The sequence below is a fragment of the Saimiri boliviensis genome, chromosome 11 (assembly GCF_048565385.1).
Source record: "Saimiri boliviensis isolate mSaiBol1 chromosome 11, mSaiBol1.pri, whole genome shotgun sequence".
Classification (NCBI taxonomy): domain Eukaryota; kingdom Metazoa; phylum Chordata; class Mammalia; order Primates; family Cebidae; genus Saimiri; species Saimiri boliviensis.
This window is the reverse complement of record NC_133459.1, coordinates 70775216-70793773: the sequence shown is the minus strand read 5'-3', so window position 1 is coordinate 70793773 and position 18558 is coordinate 70775216. Positions and strand designations below refer to the sequence as shown.

Below are 18558 nucleotides of genomic sequence, written 5' to 3'. Positions count from 1 at the left end.
GTCTTTATGTCCCTAGAAGCTAAGAAAGATTTGTAGAACTGCTTACAAATTAAAAGAGATGTTGAATAGGCAAGAGCAGAGGCTTCAACTCACTGCAAACAGGGTTGGGAGAATTAGTTGTTTACCAGACTAGGAAGCTGAAAATGCAATTGAGCACAATGTGAAATACAGTAACTGTAATGCCCACAGTGACCACATACCCACATACTTGCAAGGCTAAAATTGACTTTTGGCCTTAGAAGTATATATATACGCACACATATATGTGTGTGTGTGTGTGTGTGTGTTTGTGTGTAGACATGCATGTATATATATATATACATGCATGTCTTATTTATATATATATATATATATATATATATGCATGCCTTTGCTTAATACTTCTCAAACATTCAAAACAACAATGATAACCTTAGTGCCCTCACCAATTTTTGAAAAATATCAATAACTTTCAAATTGTGAGCATTTCTAAATTGCTAGGTTTTTAAGTGGAAATTCCATATGCCAAAAAAAAAAAAAAAAAAAAAGAAAATACTCCAAGGTACTGGCTCAATTATTTTGCAAATCTTTTATTAGGTGGAAGAAAACATTTGGATCTTTTTTCTGCTCCCTTGTGCAGTGATTAACCAAGTTAATTTGCAAAGTTTGAAAGTGGTCTTTTTGTATTGCTTCTCCTGAATCAATAGCCAAATCCTTGCTGCAATTGTTAAAAGTTTGAATTTTTAATAAATCTTGCTGCAGGTCTTCATTCACTATAATTCATGTTAACAAGATTCAATGAATATTGCAAATGATCATTTTTCTTGTTATTCAAAAGCTACTCACTAATTTGGCAAAAGGTTTGCCCACATCTGATTTACTTAATACCCGAGTAAAATTAGATAAAATGAAGAGAATTATATATTAGCAAAATGTTTAATTTAGGTCCATGAGGCTGCTGATTCAGGCTTTCCAATAGAGCTGGCTGCTAAGTCTTGGCAGAGAGACAGCAAACACTCCATTCTCTTTCCTGCTCTTTTCATCAGGTTCCAGGATAAACTCCCTCTTCTTTCACTCAGAGCTTTGACCTCACTAAGTTTTTCAACACTTTTTAACCTTCTGGGCCATTTTTACCATATTACAAATTGATTATAAACAGCCTCAAGTAATAACGTAGGAAGTGGTTGTCGAATGCCTAATATTTTTTCATTATTGCGTTATATGGGCTTTGTCAGAGTTTTAGAGGTGGGGGGAGTAGCAAAAATGTGTATTCTATTATCAAAAACATAAAATTTGGCAGGAGATAAAATATATCAAGAAAACAATGACAATACAACAAAAGATCAGTTCCATTAAATGCTAAATTATATCATGTCATTTGAGAGATCTAACAATTCTAAGTAAATGTTTTTGTAACAGGATCCTTGGGGTGTCACTTTGCCAACCAGAAACCTCTGTGGCGAGCAGCACCTCTGCTTGGGTTTTGCTCACCTTTGGTGGGCTTCCTCCACCTACACAGTCTGGCAGGCTGCACTCGGCTCACACTACCATGCTGGATCCCACACCTGCCAAGGGCTAGACAGGTGCAAAATGACAAGGGGTATGTGGGTAAGTGAGTATGCGGTCTGGCCATGGTGCATCACTAGTGGCTGCTGTGGCAGGGGAGGCAGCTCCAGGCACCAGCAGAGGTGCAGGCTTAAGTGCCAGCTCCATGTGAGGCTGCAGCTGGACCAGATGTACCACAAGTTGTTTCCATAGTGGACACCTACATCTGGAGGAGGGAAACATGTCACATCCCGGGCTTGGGGAACCCCTAGGTCTTGGCTCCCTGAAGGGCTGCAGCTCTTCTCTCCTGTTGTTAGCAATGTGGAAAGCAGGGAGGGTGTTTCAGCCCTGCTTGTGTTACAGCTCTTTCAGTCCCACCATTTGGCAGGGCCCAAGTTCTTGTCTTGCATCCAGGAAGAATGAGGTATGTGAACAACTGGAGGGTGAACAAGGCAGAGAGGAGCTTCATTGAATGACACAACAGCTCTCAGGCAACCCAAAGCTGGTAGCTCCTTTCTGCAGGCAGGTCATCCCAGTGAGTGTCCCCCTCTTAGTGGAGAGGAGGACTAAGAGGGTAGCTCCTTTCCACAGACAGGTCATCCTGAGGCATGGAGAATACCAGAATTGGGTAACTCCTTCCCACAGCTGGTCATCTCTGTGAGTCTGGCTGAAGCCAGAGTTTTTATAAGCTTCAGAAGGAAAGAAGTGCATTCTGATTGGTCTATGGGCAACCAAGAGGCAGGTCCAGAAAAAATCACCACAAGTTGTGGACTCCACCCAGAACTGCCAGCCTGGCCCCATGTTTCAGGTTGTTCATGGCTTGAAGGTGGAATTCAGGCCGTCCATGGCTTGAAGGTGGGGCTTCAATGGGGACCCACACCCTTCCACCCACAAGCCTGTCTGCTTCCTGCCACCATTCATGTTGTCCACGGTTCCCTGGCTGCTCATGCCAAGGGGCACCTGCAGGCCTGTACCAAGCTGCCCTCAGCTCCCACTCAGCCTCCCTCTCATGCTCATTGGTGCCTGAAGTCCAGAAGTCCCCACGGTGACAGGGGGCTGGCATGTCAGCACCCGCCTGGGCTTATACACACAGGTCGGATTGGGACAGCACCCAGGCTAGGCCTCAACATTGCTCTGAAATTGGAGCAGACCCAGGAGTTGGGAGAGTCAGTGGGAGCAGTGGGAGCAGGCACTTCTGAGCCTTCAGGGGCAGGTTGGGCACTTCTCCAGAGTTGGAGAGGGGAAGGATTCCCTGGTACACAGCTGCAGCTGGGCGGCTGCACCTGTACCCAAGAGGGCGAGGCTTCCATTCCACCAACTTGAAACGATGTGTGTCTCCCCCTTGTTCCCAGCTCCTTTGGGCTTTGTGGAGTGCACAGCCCTGGTTGCGCCTCCCCTAATACAGTCAGCATCTTCTCAGCAGTCCATCCATATAGCCAGGGATGCCATCACTTTGTGGTATACCTACAGGCTTAGGTAGAAATAGATTTAGAACATTATTTATGTCAGTTCTTACAGATTTAAATATTATCTCTTGAACATCTTCTAATAATTTGTTCTCAAATTACTCTAAAACAATAAATAAACATGGTAGTTTTTAATGACTTGAAAGAGTTTCTGGAAAGTATATGGTAGGCACAGTGAGGAAAAATAATGAAATTTTTCCTGTATTGAAAATTTCACAAAATCTAAAAACTAAGGGTGAAGCAAATATTCTACTGTTTTCCTTTTCTAGGAATGTTTCTCACGGATGCAAGTATAATCCATGTGAGTCTTTGTGGCTCTCATTTTTCCTCACTTTAAATAGAAATTTCTACAGTGGTTTTCATTTGCCTGTCCCACCACTGAATGTTAGGTTTATGGGTAACAATTAACTCATCTCTTTAATTTCATGGGTCTAAAGATTATAAGGAACAAATGTTGGGAACTGTACTTACACAGCTACACTAAATGAGTTTTATCTACATATTTGATTTAGATGATGAGAGTCCAGATACTGAGCCTATGCTATAATGGATGATACTTTGGGGAACTTGTGAAAGGGAGAACGTATTTACATTTGGGAGGGAAATAAATCACTGAGTAACCAGAGGACATCTCAGGTACACAGCTTATTAAAGGACTCCCAGTGATCCCTACTTCCTTATATAGAAGACTGCCTTTGTGCAATCTCCTCTTAAGTGTCGACTGGCTCTAGGGAATATAATATAACAAAAATGATAGGATATCATATCCAAAATTAGTTTCCAAAAAGAACATGATAAATATGTGTGTGCGTGTGTGTGTGTCTATGTCTGTGTCTGTCTCTGTCCCCCCATCCCTCTCTCTGTCTTTCTCTCTCTCTCTCTCTCTCTCTCTCTCTCTCTCTCAACCCTTACTATAGAGAAAGCATACTTCAATTTCGAGAGTTTTTCTATGGAGAGGTCGACATGGTGTAGAACTGATATCTCCAAGCAACATTTAGTGAGAACCTGAAGCCTACTAACAGATACATGAGTGATCCTGGAAGCATATTCTCCCTAAGGAGACTGCAGCCTCATTTAACACCTTTATTAAAACCTCGTGAGAGATCCTGAGCCAAAGACATTAAATTAAGCTATTCAGCCAAGGTGCTAATTTCTGGAATCACTTTACAGAACAGTGTTTTTCTTCTTTACTCTGCCTTGGAAATTCAAGCTTTCTTCTGTTTCTTTGAACTGTGATCTGAGACTCCTTAATTCAGTGAGTCTTCAGTGCAGGACTTAGGTTCTTCTCCCTAGTGTCTGAAAATTACTCATCAGAAACCAGGGAAATTTTAGGGTTCAATTCAGTTGTTTTCCTTCTATCAGCAACTGGAAATGTTTATTGCTTTTGTCTAATTTCTGAAACTACTGTGGCAAATATTGTCTTAGTTCTGGCTACTATAAAAAAAGTATCATAGACTGAGTGGCTTAGAAATAGCACAATTTTATTTCTTAGAGTTCTAGAGGCTAGAATGTGTGCCAGTATGGTCAAGTTCTGGTGAGGGCTCTTTTTCAGGGTGCAGATTGATGTCTTTTCTTTGTAGCCTCAAATTGCAGAAAAAGAACAGAGCTCTCTGAAGTTCTTTTGATAAGGGAACTAATCCCACTTAGGAGAGCTCCACCTTCATGACCTGTATACTTCCCAAAGACCCCACCTCCTAATATCATTACATTGGGTGTTAGGAATTTAATACGTACATTTTGGGAGGACACAACAATTTTAGTCCATAAACATTTCTTGTCTCTTTCTTTTCTTTTCTCAATTTTTTTCTTTCTTCCTCTCTCTCTTTCTCCCTGGGAAGGCAAATCGAGTATTTCACATATTCATGCTTGAAACATTCAGCAAGTTTTTAATTTTAGTTATTTATTTTTTTAATTCCAAAAAATTTTATTTCATTCTTCGGTAGTGTTACTACCTTTAAGACTGCCTCTTGTTCCTTTAAACACAGCAAACACAATTGTTTTAGTTTCTCTAGTCAATGAGCTCAATAAATGTAAAGCTTAACAGGTCTATTTCTACAGTTTGTTGATTTTGTTGGGTCTTAATCTTGTAGTTCAATTTTCTTCTCCCTATAGCTGTCTTTGACTATGTGCTGGATACTGTACTTTAATAGCTATATGTAGAAATATGACTACAAATACAAATAACTTATTTCAAAACTAATTTGGAGATATATTATTGAAGAGAAGATTGTGTTTTTCTTGTTTGGGCAATAGGGCCATGATTGAACAAGATTACCTTAAAACAAGTTCAAAAACTGAAATTCCCTGGATGATCTCTACTGGATTAGAATCAGGCAATATACTCAGGAGATTAATACCAGACAGTAAGTTCACAAGGGTTTTTTTTTTTTTTTTTTTTTTTCTCCTGACTCACCCTAATCCTGCGAGAACAGCCATTTGGTATCTCATTTTTTATGGGCACGGTCTGCTGTGAGACTTTGCCCCTTGTTGCCACCCGATTTGAGTTCTTTCTTTTTTATATAATTCAGGCTTCAAAAGACTGTCAAAATAAAGATGCTAATTTCTTTTAAGGCTAGATTATTGACAAGTTTGTTACCTCTCTGGGTTTTATTTTTCCTTTTACTTGGCCTCTAATAATTCTTTCCTGTTTTGTCATCTCTTTCAAAATTAAAAGTGTTTTATTAAAATATTTCATTCATTATTTTTAGATGATATTTTCAGCCTGAGTGTTGATTTGTGTGACCTAGCTACTGATACAAACAATATGAAACAATATAACATCTACATGCCCTTGATTTTTCCACTTGTAAAATGGAGATAAAATTTCACAAAGGTATTAATTAAATCAATTGAAATAACATATAAAAATTATTTAGAAAATAGATAGCATTTTTCTAATATTATTAAAGGTTTTAATTTATTCATGAATTTGAAAATATCATAGTGGGTGTTTATCGGACTACCAATAAGTTATGCATTAGAACCGTAAGGTAACTGAAACACAGACCAGAATCTTGGAAGAATTTGTTTTGCAGTATGAGAAGCAAACAACATCGGCTAGAAATAACTTTATAATGTAAGAAATGATCTAATTTTTATAAATATTTGAATAAATTATATACAATAAACAGCAGAACAATTCTTATAGAAGTCAGAAATAGCCTTTTAAAGGGTATAGTCATTGGGCTCATTTTGGAAGTTTGAGTGATATTTCATTGGTCAGAAAAAAAGGGAGAAGTGCATGGCTGGAAGAAAAGTTCTTTTGGGCAAAGCCACCATGAAGTCTAGAAAGGAAGTGGTATATTGAGTAAAGATCTAAAACATCAGCTAGAAGAGAAATCTTAAAAAGAAATAGCAAAAAAATATAAGTAGGATGATCTGGAATCGAATTATGGAAGGTTTTGTATACATATTTCAGTCACTTGAACTTAAGCCTACTGCCATAAAGAGATAACACAAGTTTTAATAAAATGAAGTAACAAAATGAAATTGTATACATGAAAGCTACATATGCTGACAAAATGAGAGGCACAGTGGGAAAGCTAGAAATGGCAAAGTGGGAGTCAACTTAGAGTTGATTAAAAGCTATGCATTCCACTTTATATGTGGCCACTGTTTTGGTAAAATATTAAAAGATTCTAAATTTAAGCAATAGCTGAGGAATTGGGAGAGGAAAAAGTAGATTAAGAAGACATTTGTGAGATAGAAAAGTCAGTATTTGATTAACCACTTTGAATGGTAACGAAATAGTAGCAGAGCACGTTTGGATAGATTAGTATCATATGAGAATTTTCGCTAGAACACTCCAGGAGTTTGTATAACATGTGAGTGTATAGGTGATGAATGACCTTAATGCATACATTAGTAAAATCTATAGGAATGGAAACGTTCACCTAGACAGATTTATAGAGTTAGGAAAGGAAAATTGGGAATTTGGGAACTGTGAATAGTTAAGGAGCAATAATAAAGAAAGAACAGACGAAATGTTGAGACAGTCTAGGAATAATCTTAAGGAGAAGTCAGCGTGGTGTGCAGACCCAGAGAAAAAGAGGAGATTTCAGAAGTGGACAGCTGCATTAAAGGTTGCAGAGATGTTAAAGTAGAACAGGTTGATCTTTAGAACCAGCAATTTTTACAATAATATCAGAGCTGGAGTTAGAGTGAAGTTGATTTTATAGAAAAAGGAAGCAAAATGTATAGATAGAAAGTATAGAATTCTTTTTAAAAGTCTTAAAATTCATGAGTGAGTGTCTAGATGAAGGGATGATTTTTAAGAATAGGCCGGGCGCGGTGGCTCAAGCCTGTAATCCCAGCACTTTGGGAGGCCGAAGTGGGTGGATCACGAGGTCAAGAGATCGAGACCATCCTGGTCAACATGGTGAAACCCCATCTCTACTAAAAATACAAAAAATTAGCTGGGCATGGTGGCGCGTGCCTGTAATCCCAGCTACTCAGGAGGCTGAGGCAGGAGAATTGCCTGAACCCAGGAGGCGAAGGTTGCGGTGATCTGAGATCGCGCCATTGCACTGCAGCCTGGGTAACAAGAGCGAAACTCCGTCTCAAAAAAAAAAAAAATATATATATATATATATATATATATATATATATATATATATATGAGTAACTTCAGCATGCTTTTGCATTTGAGGATAAGTCGTTAATAAAAGATTCTGCATATAAAAGTGAAGGAATATTGAAGAAAGAGCGTGGGGAAAAGCAAGAGAAATGTTTCCATGGTAGGGTTTATGAGACTGTTTGGCATTTCCAAGTCTGCACTCCTATATTTGAGAGTGATTCGTAACTCATAGTGTGGTATTATCATGAGCATTAGAAGTAGACGTAAAATTGACTGTACAATAAAAAGAGAGTGTCTTGGTTGTAGAGCAATAATATAAAGAAGTGGAGTCAGACCTCCCATAAATGTGGTTGATTGAGGTAAACTCCCAATTAGTCATTAGGCAAGCTTCTCAGTGTGAATAAAGAAAAGAGCAGACAATGATCCTCCTGTCATGGGATTTACATTTAGTGTCTTTTAATCACAGAGCAAATAACTTTAAATTTTTCTGATGTTAGGTGCACTGAAATACATTTCTATTTTTACTGTGCTTATGTTCACTTTTTTTTTCTTTTAATTAAGATGGAGTCTTGCTCTGTCACCAGGCTGCAACCTCCACCTCCCAGGTTTCAAGTGATTTTCCTGCCTCGGCCTCCCAAGTGGCTGGGATTATAGACATGCACCACCATGCCGAGCTAATTTTTGTATTTTTAGTAGAGACGGGGTTTCACCATGTTGGCCAGGTTGGTCTCAATCTCTTGACCTTGTGGTCCACCCACCTTGGCCTACCAAAGTGCTGGGATTAGAGGCATGAGCCACCACGCACCATCCTGTTCACTTTTTAGTAGTTAACATACTTGCCTCCTACAATATTTAAAAAGGCTAAAAGTTATTACATATCTGGCTCCCATCTTTGTTTTCCATCCACCTATTTCTCTGCTTGGAATCATTCAGTATTATTAGTTTTACTTGTACTAGTTGAGATAATACATGCTCACAAAAGAAAATGCTTACAAAAGCACAAACACACATACACCCCACAGACAATAATACAGTTGACCCTTCGACAATGCAGGAATTAGAGGAACCAACTCCAGGCGAAGTAGCAAAGCAGCATATAACTATTGACTTCCCCAAAACTACTAATAGATTATTGATGACCAAAAGCCTTATTGACAACATAAACTGTTGATTAACACATACTTTGTATGTTACATGTATTATATACTGTATTACTACAATAAAGTATGAAAAGAAAATATTACTAAGAAAATCCTAAGGAAGAGAAGATTGACTTACTATTCATTAAGTGGAAGTAGATTATTACAAAGGTCTTCATCCTCATCATCTTGATATTGAGTAGGTTAAGGAAGAGGTGGAGGAAAAGAAGGGATTGAACTTGTTTCGAGGGTAGTGGAGGTGGATGAAGTTGAAGAGATGAAAATGGAAGCAGAAGAGGTTGGCACAGTCAGTGCAATTTTATGGAAATACTGTAGTTTCTGTCTTTTTTATTTATCTAGAAATGTTTTTATCTAGTACTAAACTCTCTTTGACTATTTGTTTTAGTTTCAGTATCCATATCATGGACAGGTCCACATCATACATGACAAAAGCAATCTTGAATAATCAGAACACTCCTGCCTGAATATATAGCGTCAATTTGTTTTCTGGCACTGCTTCTTTTACCTCTTCTTCCTCATCATCTGGTTCAGGTTTGAAAGCATTCATCTCCATCAAGTTGTGTCTTCTGTCTGTTTCTCTGTTGTAATATCTGGTAGCTCTGAAATTCTCCAAAATCCATGTTTTGAAATCATTCACGCCCCTCCCCACCCATATTTATAATTTATTTGTAAATCCTGTGATGTCATGCACAACATCTAGACATAGTTTTCTCCAGCAGGAATATATTGTTACAGTCTTGATGGCTTCCACATCAACAATAATGGAATCTTCATTGGTGTAATTCCTCCAAATTGTCATGAGGTTTTCTCTATTATAGTTTTCTTCCATTGTGTTGAAATATTCTTTCCATAGAGTTTCGTGTGTATTGAGCCTTTCAGATCTTCATGATCCCATGATATACAAGTTGAATTAGAATGTTGTGTTTGGGAGCAAGCAGACCCCTTTAACAACTGTGGTGTTGAACTCACGAGATTTTAGGTGGCCAGGGGCATTGTCCAGCATCAGAAGAACTTTAAAGGGCAGTCCCTTAGTGACAGTGTACTTCCTCACTTCAGGAACAAAGCATCATTAAAACCAGTCCAGAAAAGTGGTTGTCATTGTCCAGGTCTTATTGTTGTGCAGCCAGAAGACTGGCAGTTGTGTTTATCTTTTCTCTTTAAGGCTCAGTGACTTAGCAGCTTTATAGATAAAGGCAGTCCTGATCATAAACCTGACTGCATTTGTACAAAGCAGTAGGAGTCATCTTATCCCTTCCTGCCTTAAATCCCAGTGCTCATTTCTATTCCTTACTAAGAAATGCCCTTTGTTGCATTTTTTTCCAGAATAGGGCATTTTTGTCTTTATTAAAATTTTGCTCATGTAGATATCCATTCTCCTCAATGATTTTCATAATAGTGTCTGGGAACTTTTCTGCTGCCTCTTGACCAACAGAAGTTGCTTTCCTGTTATATTAACATTTTTTAAGCCAAACTTCTTTCTAAAATTATCAAACCATCCTTTGCTGGCATTAAATTCTCCACCTTAGATCCTTCACCTTTATTCTGCTTTAAGTTGTCGTATAATGACATCATTTTTCACTAATCATATTAGAGTCTGTAGGTATGCCTTTCTTAAAACTATCATGTACCCATATAAAAGCTACATGTGCAACATAAAATTAAAAGTTATTTCACAGAAAGTGCAAGGTTTTTGCACCTACTGGAATAGCTGTAGTGACAGTCATGAATTTCCTTTTCTTTGTTTACAACAATCCTTAGGCTGGGTTTCATGTCTCTTGAAATGGCAGGCAGCAAAAATTTATTCAGTTGAGCACAGTATTTACTGCAGTTAATTGCCTACTGCTATTATTTAATACTGAATGTCTTTTTTCACTGCAAATGTCACCATGTACAGTCTGTCAGTGTACACATACATTTTGATAAACTTTTATAATTGATTTGTGTATATTTTATGGTAGTGAATAATAAAATTGGCTGGAATCTACATACATTTTATGGATTAATGACATGCCTGACTTTTTCTTAATTTTCTGATGTTTCTAGTTTACATGGCTCATCTCAAGTTTTTAAAAATTGTTGCAAATCTCCAAAATTTTTCTGAAATATTTATTTTAAAAAATTCTTATATAGGTCGACCTGCATAGTTCAAATCCTTGTTATTCAAGAGTCAATTGTATAATATATACATGATTAAGTGTAACTGCAATCTCACTTAACATCATATTCAATAGAATATTCCATGTAAGCTTCAGCTATCTTTTCAAATGTTTTATTTTCTGTTTCTTAGTATTTCTTTCAGTCAGTATCACAATGCAGTCAATCATTTCAACATAGATTTTTAGGCTATTTCTAGTCTTAAACTAACGTAAAAAAATGCTGCAAATAATTGTGCATACATCATTTTACTGACTAATCTTTTTATTTTTTCCATTATTTTCAATTTTATTTTGCTTGCTTCTCTCATTTGCTTTACTACACTTTTTTCTTTTAGATCTATCCATTTTTTTTCTGAGTATGTGGTTAATATAATGCTGGGAGGGTTAATTTTATTCCCCCTTCTTCCTTACATTTGCTAACTCTTGCTTCATTTTCTTCTCTCATCTTACTCTTAAGAGCTCACCACTGGTTTATTTTTCTATTAATAATGACATTTAAAGTATTCTTTTCTTCTTAATTTTTGGTAAATTGTCAGATTACAATTACTTCATATCTATGGCAACAGCTTTCTTTTTTTTTTCATTTGCTGGTTGGTTTTTCTTTTCTACAGTCATTGATACTGTTTTGCAGCATATGTCTTGTACTGATTACTTTTCAATTAACCATCTTTGAATGCATGAAGTTTTTCTTCACTCAGCTATTTGCTAAAGGTAGTGGTCAGGGCTAGAATTCAGGAAATAAAAACTTTTTTTTTTTTTTGGATGACCAAGAGTTAGTTAGATGAGTTCCTTCCTAATTTATGTCTCTACACATAGTATTTATTCTATTTGACCACCAGCAGAGAATATCTCTTGTTTTAGGTGCAAACTGCTTCCTTAAAATATAGCTGCTTTTATAGATCTCATCCAGCTCTTCTTGCCCTAAATCTCTGAACCAAACAAGCTCTAGCTCCTGTTTTCAGCTTTTATACCCATTTTTTTTCATTGCATAAAGTAAAATTTTGGATTGTACCTTCAGGGATTGCTCCACAAATTTAAATGATTATTCTCGGTGCCCCTCTGAGGTCTTTCAAATATCTGAGTATTTTGTATTTTGAAGGCAATATTATAAGATAGCTGTCTCTTCTTCCCCGCTTAAGCTTAGGATATCATTTTACCTTCAATTATAATCAACAACGACATTATACCAATTTTTTCATAGACAGTATCTCAATGGTTTATTGCAATATTTTTACTTATAGTTAGAAGATAAGAAGCTAAGCCTGAAAAAAAGTAAGTCACTCAGTTTTCAGGGTCAGGCAGTTCAGAAGTAAGTAAGCCAAATATTCAAACTAGGTATGTCTGACTTCAAATACCATGCTTTTCTACCATAGACAACACTGCTACAGAAAAATTTTTTCATAAAAATACAGTTACAGTAGATATTGAGGGTATAATACAATCTATGATACTATTACCAGTTAGAAACAAAATGTAAAAAGATAAGTATGATAATATTGTTACATTTGTACTGTGAAAACATTTACTATTTTCTAACATTATAAACTGAGGGATATACTATGCGACTTAAAGGCTTTAACATTCATGGATTGATTTTGCCACCCACAGTCACAGCCCTAGCTACCATTACAAAAGAAAAGTCTTTACAATTATTTTATGACTAATTATCAACTGGCCAAATTCTTCACCACATACGTTAAAAAAAAAAAAAAATCAGCATCCTACCCTAAACTCGATATAGAAAAAAGTATTATGTAGCACATTACAGCAATAAATCAAACTTCTTCAAAATCTTGCTAAATAAATGCTCCACTGAGCAAAGCACTTGGATTAAGGTCTCTTTCAAACAACAGTTTCTTTGTCATTAGGTTACTGAATACCAGTGTTACCTGTTTACAAAACAATGTAGTAAACAAGTTGACTTGAAGTCTACCTCACCTTCATTTAAGAAAAAAACACATTTTTCCTCCTCTTCATGCTCATGTTCAAGTCAGTCTTTGGTGGTGGTGGTGGTGTTGTTTAATAAGGATTTTTTTAGAGGCCTAAAGGGAAATGCTTTCCGTTTTAGAAAATGCCTGGAGTTGCCTGGCTGTACGTGTGATAAAGCACTGTATAAATCTAAGTTGTTGTTGTTGTTAATGGGATCTGTTCTCACAAAGCATCATTGTATGAGCTGCTTTTATGCTGAGACTGCCTACAGGAGGGAGGGAAGTAGAGATTTTACTCCTGCTTTAAAAGGAAATAATCAGTCTGCAGGTGGCTGCATAGTGGGATAAGCAAACGGACTAAGTGTAGCACATGGTTTTCCGCATAGTATAACGCCAAACAAGAATGAACCAGTTAAAGATCTTTTGTACAAGCAGTCTTCTAAAGAAAATCTTTGAGCTCGTAACTCCTCATGTTTATGCAGGAAAATCATGGTACACTTAAAATTAGATTTTTCTCCACAGGAACTTCTTACTATTATGTAGAACTGGAGCAGTATATAATTTTAATACTTCTTTTCCTCCGAGTCATCTTAACCTATTTCGAATCAGTGTTAGGATGTTATCAGCCAAAATAAATCCATGCTCTTTGATCTGCACTGTCGACCCTAAGATCAGAGTCAATTCTTTTTTTTTTCCCAAAGAATTTGTCCAATTTTCAGAGTTAATATATACTTTTATTTAGCTCTGAATACGAAATGAGTTCTTAAAAGGAGAAAGTAGGCTTAAAACAGTGTTGAATTATTCCAAAGAAATGCATTATTTCAGGTTTTTCAAACCCTTTTATTCAGCTAAAATTATTGTGCTGTTGAAAATATTTGGCTCACCCCATGGAATTTAGAAAACATGTTGCTCAAATCTGTAGTACAATGAAATCAGGATAATTTCAACTCAGTCTGATTATCAAAGGTAAGTACTTTCTTGAAAAACACTGCCAGATACCACAGCTTGCTGAGGGAAATATGAGAGATGCCAAAATTCATTTCAAAATATACCGTACATGTGTTTGGAAAAGAGTTTTAGCAACAACAAAGGTGTTCACTATTATAAGATGTTTAGCCGCTTACCTCTAGTTTCAGAGAGTCTATTCCCTGTTCTTGTCACCTACCTCTAATGTTGGGAGGCAGCTGAGTGGCCTCCAGGATAACCATATTGCAGGACAAAAGAAAGAAGATGAGATGGAAGAGTTCCAGCCTCAGCCCAGTGGAGCCTGTGAGCTGGTGCCAAAGATAACAGAGTAGCATCAAAGGCGGTGTGGGACAGCTGCACTGGCAGGGAGCTACAAAGGCAAAAAAGAGAGGGAAAGGCAGGAGAGAGAGAGAGAGAGAGAGAGAGAGAGAGAGAGAGAGAGAGAGAAACAGTGAGAGAGAGACAGAAACAGAGAGAAAGACAAAAAGAGACATTGAGACAGAGACAGAAAAATACAGAGAGGAAGATCTTGAAATATGTATATTTTAGTACCATGAGTTCTAAAGGACTCAGGATAAATGGGGATGAAGAGATGAAAGAAAACAGAGGAAAACAGAAGATTGGTAGAGGAAGAAAGGAGGGAAAATAAAGAGAAAAGGGAGAAAGAGAGAGAAGAACAATCAAAAGAAAGGAGGGAGGAAGGGTGAGAACTCTGTGGCATAGTGACAGAAAGCAAGGTTGCTGGATTAATTTAGGGGTTCTACAAAGAAATGATCATTAGGAACCTGGTCATGTATTTAGTTTCCTTCTCAGGCAATTAGGAGGGCAACAATCAGGTCTTTTGTCAGAATTCCTTGAGGATTTTATTTTTGTTAAATATGTCAACCATCAAAACAATAATTGCAAAAGTAAAAGAGAATCTCATGCTGAAAATAAATCAATTCTAATTTTGTTAGGGTGTTTAACAGTAGTTTAAGGGAATGAGGAAGTTGGTGAGGGTGAGTGTGTGTGTGTGTGTGTGTGTGTGTGTATGTGTGTGTTTCAAGTTGCTGATAATATATTATGGAAATGATCAATTATGAAAGATTAGGTTAGCTAATGAAAAACTAATGGGTAGAATATTTGATCTACAGCAGGGATTCTCAACCAGGGGCAATTTTTCCCTCTCCAGAGACATTTGGCAATGTCTGGAGACATTTTGGTTGTCATGACTGCAGACTGCAACTGGCAGTTAGTGGACAAAGGCCAGGGATACTACTAAACATCCTACCATGCAGAGGATAGTACAACAAAGAATTCCCCAGCCCATGATGTCAGTAGGACTGAGGTGATAGGGAAACCTTGATGTATAGGGAGACATGTTTATATTTGAATTAAACACTTTGCTAGTTGTGTGACCTTGGACAAGTTATTTCAGTTCTTTGTGTCTCAGCCTCTTCATTGATAAAATGAAGATAATGTTATTTCCTCAGCATGGTGTCAACCCTAACACTGTGTCTGGCACTAGGCTGGTAGCAGTAGCGATTAATGCCTTTTTCCTTCTGTCCATAATGTAAGTGTGGGATGAAGTAAAATAAAATAATAGCAATTAATGGATAAAATGTGTCTCAACTTTTTTTTTCTACTATATATGGGAAGGTTAGAAACAGCAAGTTTTCATAGTACATTAAGATGCCATAAATTCTTGCCAAAACAAATAAATAAATAATAAAAATAAAGCTCCCTGAAAATTAAATGGTGGGGGGGGGGTGCATTTTCTCCTCACCTAAACCCTAGGCTATGTTCTCATCTACAGGCATAGTTTCTCTTTTCCATGATGTACCACACATGTAATGCCCTGTTTAGTACTGTGTTTTCTACTGTGCTGTAAGCTTATAGAAATAAACCAAAACTACTCAAAAGATAATGAGCAAAAGCTCATTATTTACTACTTGCTATAGCAAGGAAGTAAGCCAACATCACTTGCATTTGGCACAGACTCAATGCCAGGCAAAGGAAGGGGAAAACTTTAGGAAAAAAGGAAATATTCAGGTATGCCTTGATTGGGGATGTTGGCATGGGGAGGCTGGAAATTGATTAACTAAAAGTGGAACATTCTATGTCATTGGTTAAAAGAGATCTATCTGGTTTTCTCTGGTTGGTCCTAAGTTGGAAGTAGTAACAAAATTTGGGGAAACTGTCAGCTGTTTATCTGATCAAGTACTGTTTGAGCCTGAAGACTACAGAAGAGTTCCTTTGGCTTCTTGGGATTGTTGCTGAAGGTATGAGTCAGAATTCTAGTTTAATATATGGTCTGGCTACTTTCCATTTGAATATTCAGCTGTTCAGGCTCCCAGAAAAGAGATATCATGTTTGCCTTGCTCTATTTCCAAAGATGAGTTGAGCAATTAACAAACAGTGACTGAAAGAATGCAAAGATATGCCCAGCAGTGAGTAGTAGACTTGTGCTCTAGATTATATTCCTTTCTTTAGTATTCATTTTAGAGATCTCCAGTAGAATAGGTTGTAGTTAAAACAGAAAGAATAATGTAAGAGCAGGTCTTCCTGTTTCCAAATAAACCACATGGATCTAGGAAAAATACATACATTTTATTCAACAAAGATTTATTGAATACCAAACATGAATTTAATCCTCTGCCTGTAAGGAGTTCAGATTTTTTGAGGGACACAGACTCATAAAAATATAATTACAGACTTATGGTCTGGCCATGATAGAGTAACAGTCTAGATTTATTCTTTTGCCTCAATGAATTAAAAAACAGGGCATAATATATAAACTGGTTTTTAATCATTGGATAATAGGCAACTCAGCAGAGTGACCTTGACAGAGGAAAATAAAGTAAGCATAACAACTGCCCCAGCTTGCTGCTTGGATAGTTCAGGTAGACCTTAGAACATAGAAGACCCCAAACAGGGCCCAGTCATCTCCCTGAATCGATGAGATAGAGTTTAAAGAGGGATCCCTCAAGTCTTTATCTGAGTAATGGTCAGTACAGATGTGTAAGAAAACCACCTGAAGCTATGAAAAGAAACACACAGGAAAGGGCAGGTAGGGTAATGATCTGAGTTGACACAGGGGATTGGGAACAGTGTGTTCTCACCAACCAGAGTAGAAAGACCTCGAAACTCATGTAGAATTGGATAGAGTATTCAGAAACTTCCCCTTTGTAGACAGGACAAAAAGCAGGTACCACCAAAGAAAAATAAAATGGGTATATTGAACCTCATAAAAGTTTAAAATGTCTTCTTTTCCTTTGATACTGTCAAGAAAATGAAAAGTCAAAACAGAGATAGGAAGACAATGTTTGCAAAACAAATATTCTAAAAGGACCTGTGTTGGGAAAAGCAACAAAGGAGAAAGGACTTAAGAGTGCCTACCTAAATTGGTTATGAGTAACATATAAACAAGGAACAACAAACTGTGGAAGGCCGCAGGAGGCCTCTGAGGAGAAAGGCCTCTTCATACCTCTCTGTTGCAGGGTGACCTAGGCTCTGTTACCATAAACATTGTGCTCAAGGACATAAAACCCCTTCATAGCACTGTGTAGCCAGACTTGTAAGCTCCTTGTAAGGCCGATGTTCCATCAACTGTACATAGATAATAGGCTAAAGATAACCACATGTTCTTGTTTTGTGACACTCCCAAACCCCAGTTACCAGTCCTTAGAATGACACACCACTTGCAGCTCACCGATTCACTTCCAGCTCACTGATTCACTCCACCATCACTCCACCCCTACCCTGTAGATCAAAGTGATTGTAATCAATAGTGTGGATGATCAGAGCTCAAAGCCTTCACTGTCACCTCCAGAGTAATAAAGCAATGGCCCTCTGGTCCCAATGTCTTTCTTAATCTGTCATTTTCTCATTCTTCTGTCACCACCAATCTTGAGGTACCTATGGGTAATGTAGGGTTGGCTCACTACAGATCTGCATCTATAATATATAAGGAATTTTTGTAGTACAATATAACTAATAATCTCCCTCCTAATAATTTGTACACTTTAGCAAAGAAGATATATGGATAGCAAATGGGTATATACCATATAAAGATGCTAAGCTTCCCTTGTCATCAGAAAAATGCAAATTAAACCACAACAACATACCACTACCCATTTGTTAAAATGGCTAAAATGAAAATGACTGCTCATCCAATTGTTAACAAGAGTATAGGGATTGAAATTCTCATACATTGCTGGTAAGAATGTAAAATGATGCAAATATTTTGGAAAACAGATTGGCATTTTCTTAAAAAGTGAAACATATACCGACAAAATGGTTCAGCCACTCCACAACCTTGAGAGGAAAATGAAAGCTTATGTCCACACAGATACTTATATGCAAATGTTGATTACAGTTTTATTTGCACACTAGCTTCCATCAACAGGTGACTGGATAAACACTTTGTGGCCTTTTTATGCAGTATAAATTCTACTCAGCTAGTGAAAGGAACTATCACTGCTATATGTACCAACATGAATGAAACTTAAAATAATTGTGACAATTAAGTCAAACAAAAAGGGAAGTATGTTCTGTGTTTTCATTTATATAATATGTTTAAAAACACGAAATCATCTATTGTTACAGAAAGTGGATCAGTGCTTGCCTAGGGATCAGGTAGGGGAGGGAGAGGAAGGGATGGATTACACCAGGGCAGGAGGACATTTTACAGAATGATGAGTATGTTCATTATCTTGTTTGTAGTCATGTTTTCCTATGGGGGGTGTATGTGTTTGTGAAGAATCACCAAATTTTACATATTAAATATGTACAGTTTATGTT

The 18558-nt window shown here is 37.2% G+C and overlaps 1 long non-coding RNA gene across 1 annotated transcript in view; it reads right to left on the bottom strand.

The window, feature by feature from the left end:
* Positions 1–515: 515 nt before the first annotated feature.
* The window catches only part of LOC141580273 (uncharacterized), a 339498-nt gene continuing 321455 nt past the window's right edge, over positions 516–18558 (bottom strand). The window contains exons 4-5 of the long non-coding RNA XR_012512446.1: positions 4725–4820; positions 516–2995 (exon numbers count right to left, since the gene is read on the bottom strand). This is a non-coding gene — a long non-coding RNA (uncharacterized LOC141580273). The remainder of the gene's footprint in view (positions 2996–4724; positions 4821–18558) is intronic.